At 50.5% G+C, this 18,924-nt stretch overlaps 1 long non-coding RNA gene across 1 annotated transcript; it reads right to left on the bottom strand.

Annotated features, from left to right (window-relative positions):
• Window positions 1–1,082: 1,082 nt before the first annotated feature.
• On the bottom strand, window positions 1,083–4,258 carry LOC109252343 (uncharacterized). The gene is made up of 2 exons (XR_002073947.2): window positions 3,959–4,258; window positions 1,083–1,320 (listed from the first exon to the last, which is right to left on the bottom strand). It is a non-coding gene; the product is annotated as an uncharacterized LOC109252343 (long non-coding RNA).
• Between the last annotated feature and the right edge of the window lie 14,666 nt (window positions 4,259–18,924).

The raw sequence follows: 18,924 nt of genomic DNA, 5'->3' as shown, positions 1-18,924 counted from the left end.
CTGTGTTTCCAGCAAAACTCTGAGCAGAAGAAGTTTATCGCAGGGGAAGGAAGACGTGGAAGGGTTTACCTTGCTTGTTGTCTACCTGAGTTAGGAACAGCATAAGTTCCCATTACGTGTGACTCTCTCAGCTACAGCCTAGAAGTGAATTTAGCACTTTGGGAAATCATATTTACTTTTGCAAGCAACTAAGGCACTATTTAGTCTATCGCTAACCCAAAGCAATAATAAAGATACCACGCGATAGTTTTCAAAATTCATTAGAACGGCAAAATTCTACCCAAGCTGAAATTTGCTTTCACGCATCTCACATTTCTTACGGCAAGTATCTCTTCACTCCCATCACCATGCGATGGCTCCTATTTCTAGACTAAGAGAGAAACAATTCTCAGCATCTAACATCCACATTCCCAGTACTTAACACAGAGCCTGGTATGTAAATAGGTGCTCAATAAATAAAGTCTTAAATGAATTAGTGCAAGATACTGTCCTAGAGACAAAGGCGGGTGGCTGGAGGCAAAGGTGGAGATGTTGAAGGTATGGGGCATAAAATCGGGTCCCCGCTCTCAAGGGCTTGGGCTATGATTGATGAAATAAGGCAGCATATACACGAAGATCGATGAGTGTCCTATTTCCTCTAGAATTCTCTAGGCCCAGGGAAGAAGAACCTAGCATATTTAAGAACCACGGAGCCTAGCTGCAACACTAGCCCAGCTAGTGCAGAATTTGAGAGTCTGAGATAGGCAGGTGATGGAGGTCGTGGGGGGCGTGGGAAAGAGCTTTATTTTGTTCTAACAGGAAGCCTCAGCATGCTTTAGAAGGTGAACGCTGTATCACCAGCTGAGACGTGTTTATGAAAAGTCACTGTGGTTGCTGGCAGAAGCGTGGTTGGGAGGTGGGAGAGGAAGCGGGAGGCCCATGAGACAACTGTCTCCATCGCTCCAGGTGACAGGTGCGGGTGAAAGGCGCCCTACAGGAGCACACGGAGAGCACTGATGGAACAGTGATCTATTTTGGAGGTGGAAGTCTGGCTGGGTTTTCAGACAGCCTGGGTGGTCAAGAAAAGGGGAAAGAAAAAACAATTAAGGGTGTTTCGTAAATGTTTAATTTGCTAACTAGTCGCCTCCCCCTTTGAGCCCCAGGAAAACGGCATCTTACTGCAGTCGTGAACTTCATCTGGACATGTTGATTTCAAGATGCTTCTCTACCCAAGCAGGGATTTCAAGTAGGTGCTTGGACATCTGCCTCAGAGCTCAGAGTAGCAGTCAGGACTGGAGACATCAAGCATCGCGAATTTTAAGGCAATGGGACTGGATGAAACTATGTAGAGAAATAACACAGGCAGAGATGAACTGGATATTGGGATGGGGCTGTAGGACACCCCGACACTTATGATGCCGACAGAAGAGAAGGAACCAGCACGGGAGACTGAGCACAAGAGGCCAGAGAAGTAGCAGAAAACCTGATAGAAGTCACAGATGAAATAAATTTCGAGGAAAGAGCAACCAGCTGGGTTGGATGCTGCCGAACTCTCATGAGAGACGAAGAATGAAAGTGTCGTCAACTTTGGAAAGATCGAGGTTGTTGGTAAACTTGAGAGGCCTGCTTTCTATGCAGTGATAGGAACAGAAGCCACGTGGAGATGTTTGCAGTGAAGGAGACCCCAGACATCGGCTACTTCAGCCACCTCCAAAGAGAGCTATGGCACAGAGGGGAACGGGGCCCCTCGTCCGAGCACACGAACTTGAACTCCCATTGGCCGTGACTGCGCAGCCTTTGCCCCTCTTCGGTTTTTGGGGGCCGAATGCCCCAAAAGCCAAGCATGGCATGGGACTGCATCACAGGGCAAATCTCTTGTGCGTAAAGTGCCTTCCAGTTCTCCCAGCATGCATCAGGATACTCTATATCAGGGGTTGTTGGTCTGGGGCCGTGGACCTATGGGCTTAAAGGAGACTGTACACAGAATTATGTGCAAATATGTTTTCTAGTTGAAAGGGTCCACAGCCTTGATCAAATTCTCAATGGGTCCACGTTCATTCCTCAAAAAAGAACAATTAAGAACTCTGTTCTACACCAATGCAACTGTACAGCTCACCAGCCCAAGAGAAACCTTCTCTGTGACCAAGCTCCTAGGAGAGCATCATTTATCACCGTCCAGGGTACCAGGCAGCACCCGCATAGTCAAGGAAACTCCAAATGGCCCAGTAGCCCAATGAATCACCCACCTATCACATCGCGTGCCCCGCAAGCTTCTAAAGGCTTCGATTCCTGGGAAATGTCACTTCTGGGCATGGCGCTTCGGAGGTTGATAAATGCCGACTGATACATCAGTTTGTGTGTGGACAGTGCAGAGCTCTGGCGGGAGGGCCACACGGAGCCCTACCAGAGACCCAGAGACCCAGAGCCCAGAGTCCAGGGCGTGTCTGGCAAGGGCCCTCCTCACACAGCTTGAGACCTCAGCTCCCATCAGGAGGATGTGGAAACTGGCTCAGAAGGGGCACTTGGCACTCTGAGGGGTCAAAGCCATCTCAAGGGCTTTACCCCACTTTGAACACTCGGGCGTCGGCTGCGAGAATGTTCAGCAGTGATGTTGACCCTTCTTCTTCCAAGAATATAAGGGGGTTTTAGGACATCTGTGCCCTTGATAAGTGCCAGAGGTGGAGTAGAAATTGGCTGTCTCTGCACTCAGAGCTGGAACACTCCTGGCAGGATGGCAGGAGTCAGCAGCTGCGAAACTCCAGCCTCATGTAAAATGCAGGCTTCAGTCCTCAGCTGCCACAACCATCCCCGGTCACTTCAGAGCCAGAACGGAAGTCCAAATGAGAATCTGACGTTTAACCACTAGCGGGAACACGGCGGTCTATGTACACTCTGAAACCCCTTCCGTGAGAGCGTTCTGGTCTGTACCCAAAGCACAAAGCTGTCTAATTAATCTCCAGGGCCTGGGGGCGCTTCAGGGGCTCCAGGCGGGAAGGATGTCCCTCACACGCAGCTTTCAATCACTGGATTTTAAGACAACAGGTATTTATTCTGTTACTTCTCTTTTTAGTTTTAAATCCCTGGCATCCGGCACTGTGCCTGGCACGTGGAAAGAGCACATATTTTCTTAATCAATAAATGAATTGTTGAGAAGCTACTTGGACACGTTGCATCCTTTGGGGTCCGGTCAGAAAACAGAAGCCAGGGTAGAATTTCAAACAAAGGCAATTTAAATTTTTTTAAGTTTATTTATTTTTGAGAGAGAGAGAGAGAGAGAGAGAGAGAGAGAGAGAGATGAATCCCAAGCAGGCTCCATGCTATCAGCACAGAGCCCGATGCTGGGCTCAAACTCATGAACCACGAGATCATGACCTGAGCCAAAACCAAGTAATTGACGCTCAACCAACTGAGCCACACGGGCGCCCCAAACAAAGGGAATTTAACACAGAAAATGTACACAGGTATTGGAAGAATGAAGATACCCAAAGGGGGTGACAAGGCAGCTGGGATATCAGACCAGCAGATGCCATTCCCACTTACGCGGGTAAGGCGGGCATCCCAGGGCCAGCAGTGGGGGGCACCATGGGCTGGGGGTGGGGGCTGGAGTCGGGATTCCCGGGGGAGGGGCTGCTCCATAAGAGCAGGAGCACCGAGGAGACCTGCCTGAGGCAGAAAGTGGGTGTGGACACCCCACTTCCTCTCCTTCCTCCCTCCCATCCTGCACCAGAGCCCCCGTGGCAGGGAGAAAGGAGCAGAGAAAGGTAACTCCCCGCATCCAGGGCAGAGAAGAGCAGGGCGCTGAGTCGTCAACTGACGCACACGAGGGCCCTAAAGACTCAGCAGCTCGGTGGCCAGCGCCCCACCTCTAGGCACCCACGGGCTGCGGCCTTTGAAAGGATGCCATGTCTCTACAAGCGCCAAAGGACACACGGACAAGGAGATTCTCAAGTGACTCAGAAGGGGCACCTGGGATGCTCACTGCTGCATCCTAGTCCATAGGGGGCGCTCGTCCGAAGTACAGTGGACCGCACTGCCAGTGTGGACAAGACCGGTCTGCACGGATGTCCACACAGGACACGGAACGAGTTTTCGCCTTTGAAGGACGACAAGGATTACGTGGAAGAGGAAGATACAGGAATCCTGGAATGGCTGCCATGGGAACGCAGATGCTAAACACGAACAGCAGAGGTGAAGCCGCCCCGGAGCATGAGCACAGCTCTCCACTCAACACTGGCGCCTGGACACCAATGATGCTGGCGCCTCCGATCAAGACTGTCAAATCTCTGCAGGTGGAAATCTCCTACTTGACTGTCTTCTCCCGAGCCCCCCGGTTGCAATATTGTCGATCCTGGGTTGGTTTCGTGTCCCATCTCTCCCCGACATCTCCCTCGGGTTCCAGGTCTCACCGTCACCTTTTCAGTCCAAGAGGGTGGATTGTCTACGTGTTTCTATCTCCTCCTTTCCACATCCCTTCGAAATCAAAGCGCTATGAAATGAGAACCAGAGGTCACCGGGGAGCCGGAATAGTGCCAGCACGGAAGAATGTCTTTGAGAAACTTCTGGATAGTGCAGACGATGGGTGGGTATGGGACGCAAGGGCAGAGCCCTGACATCAGCCCAAATGATGTCAGCCGGAGGGGTGTGTGAAGGACGGTGAGCGTCCCCCCTGCTCTGTGCGTCAGCCCACACAGAAGGGATTTCCGTTTTCCCCAGGCCCGCCAATGAGAGCTCACTTCGGTCTTCCTTTCGCTCTCCCGGGCAGGACGATGCAGCACCACGTGGGCCAGGACCTCATGCTCCTGTTTTATCAGGTCTCAGCAGCAGGGCCAGGCCAGGCACTTCCCGCCACCTGCGTTCGCAGCAGATGCCCCTGCGACCGTCCCTCCGTGCGCCCTGCCCTGCCCACCTGCGCCAACCGGTGGGATGCGGTCCTCTCTCACTTCCAGCTCGCTGCGTGGTGGGCCCGCCAGCGTGGGGCTGCAGTTTCAGGGAGGGCTTCCCTACGTTTGGGACCAAGCCTCACTCTTCAATCCGGTCTCTTCCTAACTTTTTAACAGAAGTGTTATTATTCGGAAAAGTACTCATCTTGAAACCATTTTAACCAGAGAGCCTTGCCTTTGGGGGCTTAGGGGACACTGTCATCACTTTAGACGAAGTGGGTATCTGTTCACGTTGCTCTAGCAGCTTTGTGTGTGTGTGTGTGTGTGTGTGTGTGTGTGTGTGTGTGTGTCTGTGTGTTGCACAGCTAAGAGCCAGGAGGGGTGGTGGGGAGCCGGAGACCCTGGAGCCCTCAGCGGGCGGACGGACAGCCCTTCCCAGCCAGGTCCTTAAAGGGAGGGCTTCCTACTGGTGCACCTTCCCTGCCAGGGTGAGGTTTACTATGGGGAGACAAAGCACTGCCTTGCACGGTTCCTGAGATCATTCACACCAGCTTAATCCAGATACGGACTAGAAAAGTTAATAGGCACCAAAGAATCGCCAGATATCAGCATAAAACAAACAGCCATAAACCGAGGACCGATTTCAAAATGTGCTCTGTCACCAAGACACTTTCCTGACATCTCCTAGAAAACCGGAATAAACGTGTAAGTCTATTAACCCAGAGCGTGAGTGCCACGGCCTCGCCACTGCGGCCCTACAAGCAACCCCTCAACAGTACGGGCGGCTTTGCGATCACAGGCTGAGCCAGCAAGTACCCAGTTAAGTGACTGTCGTCACTGCCTTTAATGCAGGATTCAAGAACAGACTTCCAAATTAACCTTAATAGAAGAAAAAACTCACCAGTAGCTGAAATCGGAAATTCCGAGGGGCTCCTAAAAAACCTTTACAGGGCAGCTGGGGAGAACACATACTGAAGGTCCTAGGAAGGTAGCGGTGGGTTTGGTTTAATGTGCGGCCTTCCTCGTTGAGTTCTGTCTCTCTCTATGCTTCCGGGCTCAGTGGAAATCCTTCTCTTTCTCTCCTCTGGTAATTTAGAAGTTTCACATCTTATTTCCATTGACTGGTGGCTGTCCAAAATGTAAACGGAAGACCAAAAAATTTGCTCCCTGGGATAACTCAGGACATGTCAGTAATTTAATTTACCAGGTTCCATTCCCCCATTTAAAGGCATCGTCTGACAGGTTCAGGGCATGCTGTTGACAGGAGACTCAATCCAAACCCAATGACACAGGAAACACCAGCAAATAAAGGAAGGGAGAGGCAGTAGGTGTAGCAAGACCCGTATGAGAGCTCTAGGCAAAAATTCTTTTTTTTTTTTTTTTTAATGTTTACTCATTTATTTTGAGAGAGCACGTGGGTGAGGGGAGAGAGAATCCCAAGCAGGCTCCACACAGCACAGAGCCCAACGTGGGGCTCGATCTCACGAATCATGAGATCATAACCTGAGCCGAAATCAAGAGTTGGACACTTAGCCCACTGAGCCACCCAGGCGCCCCAGGGCAAACATTCTTAAATGGGGCAAATGAGTGATTTCGTACCGGTTAAAAAGAATTCACAAAGAAAATACAATAGTCACATATCCTCAGCCACATCATAGAGCATCAAAATACCTACAGCAAAAGATACGTAAATTCAAGGAGAAACTGTGAAAACAAGAAACGCATTTCTCAGAAATGGATTAAATAGAAAAAATGAGGTTTAAGAATTTGAGTAAGACAAGTAACAACCTTAGTATAATATTTAAGAACTATGTCTAAAATTTTTACACCCCAAACCAGAATATACATTTTCAGAGCACTAAGGGAATATTTAATAAAAATTTTATTAGTTCATACACATTATCTGTGTATGTTCTGCCTAAGACAGAGATAATGTGGAACATACTTTCTCTCTTTTTTTTTAAAGTTTATTTACTTATTTTTGAGAGAGAGCTCACATGAAAGCAGGGGAGGGGCAGAGAGAGAGAGAGAGAGAGAGAGAGAGAGAATCCCAAGCAGGCTCCACGCTGTCAGCACAGAGCCTGACTCGGGACTCAAACCCACGAACGGTGAGATCATGACCTGAGCCGAAACCGAGAGTCACATGCTTAAGTGGCTGAGCGCCCCCAGGCATGCCCAGAAGATACTTTCTGACCGTTGCTCAATAAAACCAGGTAAGCACAACAAGAAGAGAGTCCAGAGAAATCCAACCACTTGGAAAGCGCAGAACTGTGGGGCCAAGGAAGAGTAAAACCTGGGAACCGCGGTTTAAAACAACACGGCCGGAAACAAGAAACGGGAACCTCACGGACCACGCCCAGGGCAGCAGCTCCACGCCGGCCACCCGTGTTTGCTGGTCTGGGACTTGTCTGCGGTCACACCTGCGGACCCCTTCCTCTGGGTCCTCCTCACCTGTTGGCAGGAGCTGCTGTGAAGCGGGGAAGGCAGACTCTCACGGCACACGCGGTGTGCTTGGCGGCGCGTCCCTCCTGTTCCGACTTGCTCTGCGCAGCCCTGGCACACGGAGGCCCCTCGTTTTTCTGTGGGCACGACTGCCCACCCTTCCTTCACGCGTTCGTGCTTCCGGTCTCACTCAAGCACGTACGCCTCCTCACTCCGAGCTGTAACGCTGCTATCCCCAAACTTCTCGTTTAGGATTATTTGTATTTATGTCTTCAACACTCTGAAATTCACTTCTGAGCATGACTGGTGTTGGGGCGGGAGGTCCGTTTCCTCCGATAAAAGGCCAGTTGTGTAAGACTGGCCCCGAGTGGGGTTCTTTCCCCACTCGGTCCGAATGGCAGCCTTCATCACACATCATGCTCGGTGGTTCCATTGCCCGCTGGCTCCCTCTTCCACTTTTAAGGGTCCTCGTGACGACGTGGGGTCCACCTGGATAATCCGGACCCTCTCTCTATTTTGAGACCAGCTGATCGGCAACCTTAATTCGCCTGTGTAACCTAACGTAATCATGTGTTCCCTGGACGAGGACATCGACAACATCTTCCTCACCGTGGAGGCACAGGTAGATCTCGCCTCCCTCTCTGAAGCCAGAAGTTAGAGCCGGTGTGGCTCTGACTGCTGATGGCATGAGATCATGGGAGGACCCCACCTGGGCCCATGAGCTGGGGGCCATGGACGCGAAAAGAGCCGTGGCTGGCAGAGGGCCCTGACCAGGTAACCGTGGCTCAGCAGGGGCCAGCAGGGAGCCGTGCGGCCACACTTCGTCACATTCATCCCTCCTCCTCGTGTGGGCGTGGGAGAGGGAAACAGTGGGTGGTCCCCCTCCCCGAGGACGAAGTGTGCACCCACCACCGGCCCCTCGCTCTCAGCCCCCTCGCTTTCACTTCCCCCACTTGCTCTGCGTTTCAGGGAGCTCAGGCTCTCAGCCAACTCTCTGGAGATTTGGCTAATGAGAGGCACCCATGGAAGGTGAAGGAAGGCACCAGGCCTCTCTGCCTCAGGCCCCATCCCCAGCAGCTCCTTCCTGTCGCGCTCCCTGGATGCATCTCGAGCCTGCCACCCAGCCCAGCTTCTGCTTCTGGCAACACTCCTTCCTCCGAGTGTCCCCCAGGCGAGGTGGGACGCAACAGTGTTGCTGTCCTGTTGTCAATCTTCCCCTGCTCCCGACTGCTCAATGGCCCACCATTCCCATGGAATCTTCTGGTCTTCGGCCATCTGTGTAACCAATCCCCTGCACTGAACTCCCTCTGTCCAAAGGCCTAGCATGGTTTCTGTTTTCTCACTGTGTTTGGACTGATGCACAGCAGTAAATCCCCTCATGAAAACATGAGCGTAAGGGAATGAGACCCTAAGAGCCCAAATTGTTGTCAGCAGTCAAAAGTCATGGGAAATCAACAGAGAACTTACATAGCTCTGACTAGGAGTCATTATTAATGCAAAAAAGCATCAAGACACGCGGAGGTCTGAATTCTCAGGTTCGAAAATACTGCTCTCACTCTGTCACTAATTTCCAACGGACTGATCCGCTTGGGCAATGCAGTTTTTGTTCATGAGCAGAATTCACACGTGTCCAGAAACATCTATGCTATAAATGTAGTAACCTAACCTTGGTGGTTACACGAACAGCCTAGGGAGGCAGTTAAAAAATCAATGTCCCAGTTCCAAAACTCTAAAAGGTCTCCAAGTCTGCACTTTGGAACCCCGAGTGATTCTGACACAGGTAGTTCATGGCCTCTGTGCTGAGAAACTCTGGATAGAATCGATGACCTCCAGAAAATTACTTTAACACTTGTGGCCTCAGTTTCCCCACCTGCCATAACGGTAACACAACCTCACAGAGATGCCGGAAAGATTAAATGAGGCACTCTAGAGCATCTGGCCCACGCAGGACAAGGCTGGCAAAGAGAAAAGGGTTTGAATGTCAGTTGATTTTTGCTGAGCGCATGTTTAGGACAAACCCGTTTTTTTGATTTTTTAGTTTCACCGCATATTTTTAAGTTTTGAGGTGTCAATATTAGCGACTCGGATCCAGACTCAGTGTGTGTCCCAAATTCCTTTAGTTGATGTGGAAAAGGAAGTTAATCCAAGATTAACACCGATTGAAGCCGGGAAGTGTCTATTTCAAATAGAATTTTAAAAGCTCTCTGGATGATAAGAGATACTCGTTTAATTTTTTAACAACGTTTCTCAACAAGGCAATTTGGTACAATAAACCAAAAGAAAAGGAAGTGACCAAAACCTCAGTTAGAATATTTAATTAAGACATGTTGAATTATTTATGTCAAGGGAGTCCATCCACTCATAAGAATGTTTTAGAAGCAACTTCTCGTAAATTTAGTTATAAAATGTTAAAAGGTCTGTGACAACTCTTCAAAATCTCAGCTTCTTCAACTCCTGCCTTCACGCCCCATCCTCAGAGATGAGCCAATTAAGAACAAGCCAATGTACACAAAAACAGAGACCTCTTGATAATGCAGTATCCAATTGGTACTTAATCATCATTAAAATGGTTTTTTAAAAAGTTAAAAAGTTAACATACTAATAGCACCGATGTTAACAAGCTCCATTTATTTTTCACATTATGTGAATAATCAGTGGGTAGAACTCTGTCTGAAGGTGGGCTTCATTGTCTCCGTGGGTAAATATCCCGCAAATCCAGTCCCCAGATTTGTCACACCTCTCTGCAGAGGACTGGGGAGCTGGGGCGGCCAGGTGCTGGGGTACAGTTCTGCCAATGAGCATGGAGACAGAGATATAAGAAGGAGGGAAGAGAATTTGGAAGGAGATCAGAGAAGAACAAACCAGAAGTCAAGAGGCTTTCGTTGGAACCCATGAATTTGAGTATCTTTTACACCCAGGAAATGTTTCTAGCGGCAAAGAAAGAAATGTAATAGATGAGTGATCTTGGGATGGCCAGCCCGCCACAAGTTTGGAAATAGAGAATTTAACAGCTGTGGGGAGGCACAGATATCATGAGCTAGGGAGAGGGGTTTCAGTGATCACGCATCCAGGGGTGTTCCAGGCCCCAAAGAGCTCTCCACCATGCCTACCAGGAATTCGGAGCCCCATACGGAGCAGACCGCGTCCACGCCAGCTTCCTCGCGGGGCTCTGTGAGCTCCCTCCCCCTTACCCTTGGGCTGCAAAACTGCTCATTCTGAAACCACAGGTCTAGAATTCCAAAGCTAAAACCAAAAGAGAGAATGTTGTTGGTCCAAATAAGAAATGTAAGCGAGACTGCTACAACTAGACCAGGCGAGTCAAGGGAGCCAGAAAATTAAATGTCACAGAAACATCCATTCCACTGGCCCACTGTCTGCCTGAACAGCCAGAAAGGCAGAGTCAGTGCAGACCGAGTCAGGATCTACCAAAACGTAAGTCCTTCTCAAGATCTCACGAAAAACTTAAAGAGAACGGATGTCAGGCACCTGGGTGGCTGTCTTCCAGAACCTCTCCAACAATGGGCTAATGTTCAACACAGTAGCCAGCGAATGTCTGACATGAATAACCACCACGCAGCCAAAGTACCCAGCCCGTTCTTCAAACATTATTATCAAGATAGTCCCAGAGGATGTGGTAAAGTTATTGAAGGCTATCACTCAACTAAGAGTCTTCCGAAAATTCCTTTCTTGCATAAACTGTGCGTATAACAATAAATTCTGTAGCAATAGCCACTTAGTGGCCTAGATGAATCTCTGGCAATGATGGATGGCAGAAAACAGACACCAGAGATAGGAAGTTGTAAATTCCCTTTAGTCAAACTACTGATATGGTAAAGTGCTAGCTAGGAAGCACTCTGCATCCTATATCCAAATGTACACACACATACAGACACACAAATACCCTTGCCAAGACACTTTAAGAGCAAAATCAGACTGGAGAATCTTCCAAATGATCTCTCAAATGCCAGAATCTGAAAACATGGCCAGCTTCTCTGGAAAGACAATTGGTAGTTTCTATTCTGTATGCATACGTTTAAATTAATATCATGATTATAACTTGTATTATGGGAAGAACTAACATGTATTGAGCACGGCAATGCTGTAGGCAGTATGAAATGTTCTTTATAAAATATCTCACTGAATCTTCACAGTAAGCTTTTGAAATAGAGCAATTGTTATAACCCCTCCTGTATCCATAGGCAATCAAAACTCACAGATCTAAAGTGCATTACCCAAGCTCCCCCAGCCAGAGAAGACAAACCAGGACTTGAAGGCTTCCTTCAAGACTTCAAGACCTAAGGCTTCCTTAGGTCTGGTCTGGCCCAGTGTTCTTGCCATAAGTTTTTTTTCCATAAAATTCTTCTTGGTAAACAATCTTGGTCTCCACTGGATGGATATATACATATATATGTTTTGAATAGTTGAAGATGCAGAGGAAGAAATGGACAGGGAGGCCCCACGTACCCTTCACCCCATCTTCCCCAGTGTTAAAATCCTGTGTAGCTATTCTTCAAAATCACAGCCAGGAAACTGGTATTGGTACAATCCCCCGAGCTCATTCAGATTTCTCCAGTTACCCGTGCACTCACCTAGGAGTGCCTGTGTGGCTCTAGGACATTTATTGCGTGTGTGGCTTTGTATGTCCATCACCAGCATCGGTATTTTTTTAATGTTGATTTACTTACTTTTGAGAGAGAGAGTATGTGCAAGCAGGGGAGGGGCCGAATCATCCAAGGCTCCCTCCTGATACCCTCTATGGCCACACCTGCTCTCTCCCCCTCACCCCAACCCCTCTCCACCCCTCCCCCCCACACACACCCAGAACAACCTAGTTTCCATTTCTGAAATCACATCGTCCCAATAGTTTGGGGCTATTACAAACAGCGGTGCTGTGAACACGTGTGTGCAAACGTCTGGGTGGGAATAAGTTTTCATTTCTCTGGGATAAACACCCAAGACTGCGACTGCCAGGGTATATGGCAAGTCTACTGCTCCTTTCGAGGGAAGCTGCCAAATTATTTTCCAGAGGAGTGGTGCTCGTGGGCCTCCCCGCCAGCAGCCTATCAGAGATCCAGCTTCTGATAGTTTCCAGCCTATCAGAGGTCCAGTTATCCAGAAACTGGATAGCACCTAACTGGATTGTGGTGTTATCCCGATCCTTTGTCTGACCCATTTCACCAGCTCCGTAGCAGTCTCTCATCGCGGTTGGAATGACATTCCTCTCTGGCTAACCAAGTCGAATAGCTCGTCACACCCACAGCCACCGCACGTATCTATCCTCTTTGACGAAACGTCAGCTCGTGCTTCTGTCCCTTTTATAACAGGGTATGAGTTTTGACAGTTCCTACATTCTACATGCCAGTCCGCTGTTGGACATGTGATTAGTCCATAAACAAACATCCTCTAATATTTTGAGTTGAGGAGGGCTTAAAAACAAAATCCAGGGGCGCCTGGGTGGCTCAGTCGGTTACGCATCCGACTTCGGCTCAGGTCATGATCTCGCGGTCTGTGAGTTCGAGCCCCACGTCGGGCTCTGGGCTGACCGCTCAGAGCCCGGAGCCTGTTTCAGATTCTGTGTCTCCCTCTCTCTCTAACCCTCCCCCGTTCATGCTCTGTCTCTGTCTCAAAAATAAATAAATGTTAAAAAAAAACAAAAAACAAAAAAACCCCAAAATCCAGTGCACGCTGGAGTTGGAAGCATTAAATGGATTTTCAAGAATTCCAACCGTTGCCGTGAGCTTTATTAGAGCAGCAGCAGGGAGCCTGGGCCCTGCTTCCACAGAAGAAAAAACTAGAGACGGGTGCAAGACCAGGAATACGGGAGTACAGAACTGTGACACAGGGACAGGGCGCGCGGGAAGGGTCTGCCGGAGGGAGGTCCTCCGCACAGGCTCCTGACAGTCCTTCCAGGGCCCGTCCATCATCCCTGCGGCTCACGCGCCACCTTGTGGGCTCTGCGATCTCGGCAGGGTCCCAGAAGTACAAGTTCACGTTCCCAAGACTTACATAGTCACCCCCCACCCCACCGCCCCGCCCCCCCCCCCCCCCCGCGTCTCGAGAGGAATTAGCGACGCATGATGTTTATTCCCACTCACTGTGACATCCGTCACAGGTGGCCGCTTGCAGGAGGACAGCCAGTCTGGGTGGCACTCACTGTCTTATCCTTTGGGGGCTGGGAAACCGCCAGAGGGACCAGGGATGGTTGAGGCACCACCCGCGCTCACATTTCACCAGCGAGCAGCCGGGTTTCCTGGCGGGCTGCCGGGCTCACCCAGGGGGTGCCGTGTCACCGGCGGACGTTACCTGTCTGAGAAGGTGCTGGAGCAGCCTTTCCTGGGCTCCCCTTACAAGGACGGAGCCGAGATAGGCATTTCCCTGGGTGCCGTCCCTGCCCTGTGCTGCCCAAGCACGGGCCCCGGAAGGTAGCTTTCAGCCCTGTCCCGTTTTAGACAGTCAAGAACCTCAGAACCAAGAGAAGACTAAGGAAAAGGGGACTGCATCTTTTTCTTATTCTGAATGAAAAATGAAGACGTTATGTGACACGACCACCGGACATGAGGACTGTCATCACATTCGGATCATCTAGCCCAGGATCCTTTCTCTCTTTGCAGCCCAAATACACAAGCAACACAAATGTGGCGGGAAGCGGGTGTGGGGGGGAGGGGACAGCACGAGCCCATCCCCGCAAGGCCCCCACGGCAGCTCTGAGGACCCCCGAGACCTCTCCAGTCACAAGTCAAAGCACGCTGAGACCGCGCACCTGATGCTAACGTAACATTGCATGTCAACTCTACTGCCATAATCCAAGTTTAGAATCACTGAGACTTCCCTCTGTTCAAAGGCTGAACAATATGTTATTGTATGTAAACACCACATTATCACAAAAAGACACGTGTGGCATGACTCCACTTACAGGAGGCATCTAAAATCAGAGAAACGGGAGTAGAAGGCAGTTGCCAGGGCTGCGGGAGGGGAGCGGGAAGCCGTTGCTCAGGGGTCCCGAGTGGCAGTTCTGCAGAGGAGAAATGAGGTCCGGACGTCAGCTGCACCTTGTGACTGTAGCTCACACGACCATGCTGTGCCCATGGAGTCTGTTACCAGGGGGCCTCATGCTAATTGTCGTTACACAATTAAAAGAGTAAAATTTAAAAAGTAAAACACAAAGGGGAGGCCCGGGTGGCTCAGTCGGTCAAGCAGTCGACTTCAGCTCAGGTCATGATGTTGTGGTTCGTGGGTTCGAGCCCCGCGTCGGGGTCTGCGCTAAAGGCTCAGAGCCTGGAGCCTGCTTCGGATTCTGTGTCTCTATCTCTCTCTGCCCCTCCCTGGCTCACACACTCTCTTTCTCTCTCGCTCTCTCTCAAATAAACATAATAAATAAATAAATAAATAAATAAATAAATAAATAAATAAAACAACCAAACTAAACGAATCAGTTGGATATATTCTTAAAGTACAGCTAAGTCACTGGGAACACAATGTCACACGTCACCTAAGAGTTGAATCACCAGAGAGACAAAGCTCATTTACCTGATATGAAAAAATAAATCACATTAAAAAAATTTTTTTAACATTTATTTTTTGAGAGACAGAGTAGGAGTGGTAGAGGGGCAGAGAGAGAGGGAGTCACAGATTTGGAAGCGGGCTCCAGGCTCTGAGCCGTCAGCACAGAGCCCGACGCGGGGCTCGAACTCACGAACGCGAGATCACGACCTGAGCCGAAGTTGGATGCTTAACCGACTGAGCCGCCCAGGTGCCCCAAAAATAAATTACATTTTAAAGTTCGCAGTGGAGAGGAAGCACTGCGAAACCCACCACCGTGTTGTACGGGAGGAAAGAAGTCCGGAGACCGGGGTCCTGCCAGAAGACACACAACTAGTTAGTACAGAACCAGGGCTAGAATCTAAGTTACTCGCCTGGTTCCTCAGGAGACCCGCCTGTTCTAAATACCAGGGATGTCTCCATACCGTGTTTCCATGAGCCCTTCATGCCAGAGCTCAAGGGTTCTTTACGGGGAAGGAAACCAGCACTGTCACCTTCCCCGGCCTTGGCAAGTCAAAAGCTGGAATCATAAAAGGAGAAACCGCAGCAGATGGGAAAGCGCCCGCGTGTCTTTATTTAAGGTCCTCCAAAACCCAACCCGGCCAGCGACTCCCCAGCTCCCCCAGGGACAGAAAGAGAAAGCATTAGGGTATTCCCTGTTTGGTCTTCCCTTCCCTGAGCCCATGGAGGAAAGCCCGAGTGCCCCTGAATGTGGCACCTTTGCCTGCTTCCCACCATTGCTAGAGGCTGACACGGCTGAGGGCACAGGAGGGCTCTGAACGGCCCGGAGAGGGATCCTGTGGAAGAAGGAGAGAATGGTGTATCCAGAGGGTGGAGGGTGCGAGATGAGGGGCTTAGAAAGGAGGCAGCTTCAACTGGGGGCCAGGGGACCAGCCGGGGATGTGGGAGAGCAATGAGGAAGGGAAGAGCACGCAGAGTGACAGCTGGGAGCCGGTCCCTCCCACTTGCTGACGGCCGGGCCTGGGGAACAAGTTGTATCTCAGGGAGGAAATCAGATCTCCACCCGCTGGCGATTTGCCCGTGGCCCAGACAAGCAGTATCGGGCAGCCTCAGTTTAGAGTTTTGCAAACTCTGCCCCACTGACAGGCATGGATTTCATTTCTTCGGGAGTGCCCCCTTTTAACCCAATCAAGGCAAGATGCTGGGCCCCAGAAGAGCCCGAGCCACACCCTCTGATCCTCGGGCACGTACATCTCCCAGTGCCAGGAGGGCTTTGGACCTTCGTCATCACGATGCTTGTGCCCGACCGGACACCCCCATCAGGGAAGACAACAGCTGCGGAACCAGGTGGTCACAGCACCCCACTGGTTTAACTCAGTAACACCTTCTCAGGTTAAGTCCCAAACGAACGTGGCTGGCCACTGAGTGCCACCTGTCCCAGCAGTGATGGAGGAACAGGCACTCCTCCTGCTGTGCGTCACTCCCGCTTTCCACCAGGGGTTCCGAGCTCACCTGGGAAGGCAGAGTCTGGAGGGTTCCATGGGTGTTTCTGGTCGCCAGTTGGCGAAGTGGCGCCCAGAAATTCCACTCGCATGTCATTGGCTAGAAAGGATCACGTGACCAGATCTAATGGCAGAGGATGCTGGGAACTGTAGTCAAATTTCCCAGGAAGCAGGAAAAGCACACAGGGCTCTCAGCATCAGCTTTGACATAATTTTCCCTAATAACAACTTTTTACGAAACCGATATAGATCTCTTGGCCTCGCCTGCAGGAAAATGGATGGAAGTACTTCCGTGAAGCTCTTCTGAGGTCTGCTCGTGATGCTCTACGAAATACTTAATTTTTTAAATCATTTTTTTGTTTTTAACTCCACCTAGTTAACACACAGTGCCGTATTCGTTTCAGATGTACAGTACAGTGACGCAGTCATTCCAAATGTCATCCAGTGCGCATCGTAAGTGCGCTAGGGGAGGGCAGGTTATGGGCTAAAGAGATGATGGGGTTTAAGGAAATGTTTAATCTTAGAGATTGGAGGTATCCACCAGGAAACGTACCATTTTAGTTGTACAGTGCTTTAGAACTTTCAAAATGATCTCTCAGACACTCTTTCATTTGATTTTCTCACCACCTCTACCAGTGTCTTCATTCACACAAGAATTTCTGCCTGTCCATTTCCCCAGGCGGTAGGGACGCTGACCAGACAGAAGATCCCCCACCCACACGACACCTGTGTCCTGGAGCGGCGGCAGCCTGTATTCACAAGTAAAAAGTAAATCAGATCAACAATGTGCGAGATACTCTCAGATGCTGCGAAGACCCCAAAGAACAAAAGCAAGATAGTGTGATGGAGGGGAGGCTTCATGGATACAGGTGTTTAAAACGTGCCTGGGATTTGGGGCGCCTGGATGGTTCAATCAGTTGAGCATCTGACTTCGGCTCAGGTTGTGATCTTACGGTTTGTGAGTTCAAGCCCTGCATCAGGTCACTGCTCTCTGTGCAGAGGGCTTGCTCTGGATCCTCTGTCTCTGTCTCTGTCTCTCTCTCTCTCTCTCTGCCCCTCCTCTACTTGCACTCTCTCTCCTCTCTCTCTCTCAAAAATAAAAACATTTTTAAATGTACCTGGGATTTGTTTTTTTTTAATGTTTATTTCTTTATATTGAGAGAGAGTTGGGGGGGGGGCGGGGAGCAGACAGAGAGGGAGAGAGAAAGACTAAGCAGCCTCCACACCGTCACTACACAGTCCAACACAGGACTTGAGCTCACAGATTGTGAGATCATGACCTGAGCCAAGATCAAGAGTTGGACGCTTACCCAACTGAGCTGCCCAGGCACCCCTACCTAGCATTTGTTTTAGTCAAGGTGTGGTAAGAGGCACCCGGGTGGCTCAGTTGGTTGAGCGTTCAACTTTGGCTCCGGTCGTGATCTCGTGGTTCGTGAGTTCAAGGCCCACCCTGGGCTCACTGTTTGTCAGGGCAGAGCCCGCTTTGGATCTCTCTGCCCCTCCCCCACTTGTGCTCTCTCAAAAGTAAAGAAACATTACAGAAACAATCAAGGTGTGGTAAGATGACAGGCAGGGAAACGAGTACCCCAAAAGGAGAATTTATCACTCACGGCTCCCAAGAGAAGAGGGCGTGCCATGCCGGGCAAGGCCCCATGGGGAAGCCCTGGGCTCAGGCAGGAGGCGGGAGCATCCAGGGGAGAGCATGGCGGGAAGCTTCGGTGTGGGTTTCACAGGAAGGAATGGGCAAGGTGGGGTCAAGCTGAACAAGTTTAGGGCTGAATGGTGTGAATAATTCTGGGGGGGGGGGTCTCTGTGCTAGAGGGGTCCCCAGTCATCCAGTACTTGGCCCTGGGGGTGTGGGACAGCGGGAATGTGGGCTTGGTCCATGACAGACAAGGAAGTGGTTGGAGGTACGGGCCAGGTTTGTGCTCAAAAGCAACTTGCTTACCTCCTCCAGGAAGTTAGCTAGCCCTGGGAGGGGTGGTCTCTCCAGGATCAGCAAGGCCCCGAGACGCCAAAGCATTAGAAAATACAGAAAATAAGAAGTGTGGTTGATACAAAGCAGCCGTGGGGACATACACTTGGAATGGAGGGCCAGTCAAAGTCCTTCCTGTCGATACCGCGGAGGAGATCAGAATCGCAAGAAGGTGCCAGGCAGCCACAAAGATGGGGAGGGGACGCACCAGGCAGAGGCAGGAACAAGGCCCCACCCCGCACCTCCGGGTGTGCCGGGAGCAGCAGGGGAAGGGGCCAGGCAGGCAGGCCTCTGGAGGCCACGGCTGCTGGGTTTCATTCTAACTGCAACTGGAAGGCATTAGAGGCTTGTACGGGGAGACAGGTGGTCTGATTTGCATTTTCAAAAGGTCACCCTGACTGCGGGGGAAGAATGGATGGAACGTGGGCACTTGTGGGAAGCAGCGAGATAGGGCAGGAGGCGGTGCGCTCCAGCATCCCCGGGGACGTACGTAAGACGAAGAGACGAAGAGACGTTCCCTGCTTTGTTTGTCTCATCCTGACATCTGTCGCACCCACACTTCACGTGACTTAGCTCAGATACGGCCTCCGGCAAGGACATTATTCATTTCCCGCTTTTTTCCATAGGTCAAAACATTTCCAGTTCT

Source organism: Panthera pardus, unplaced genomic scaffold (assembly GCF_024362965.1).
Source record: "Panthera pardus isolate Hobbes unplaced genomic scaffold, ASM2436296v1 HiC_scaffold_9, whole genome shotgun sequence".
NCBI lineage: Eukaryota > Metazoa > Chordata > Mammalia > Carnivora > Felidae > Panthera > Panthera pardus.
Note: the sequence above shows the minus strand (reverse complement) of the source record. Positions and strands in the feature narration are given on the sequence as shown.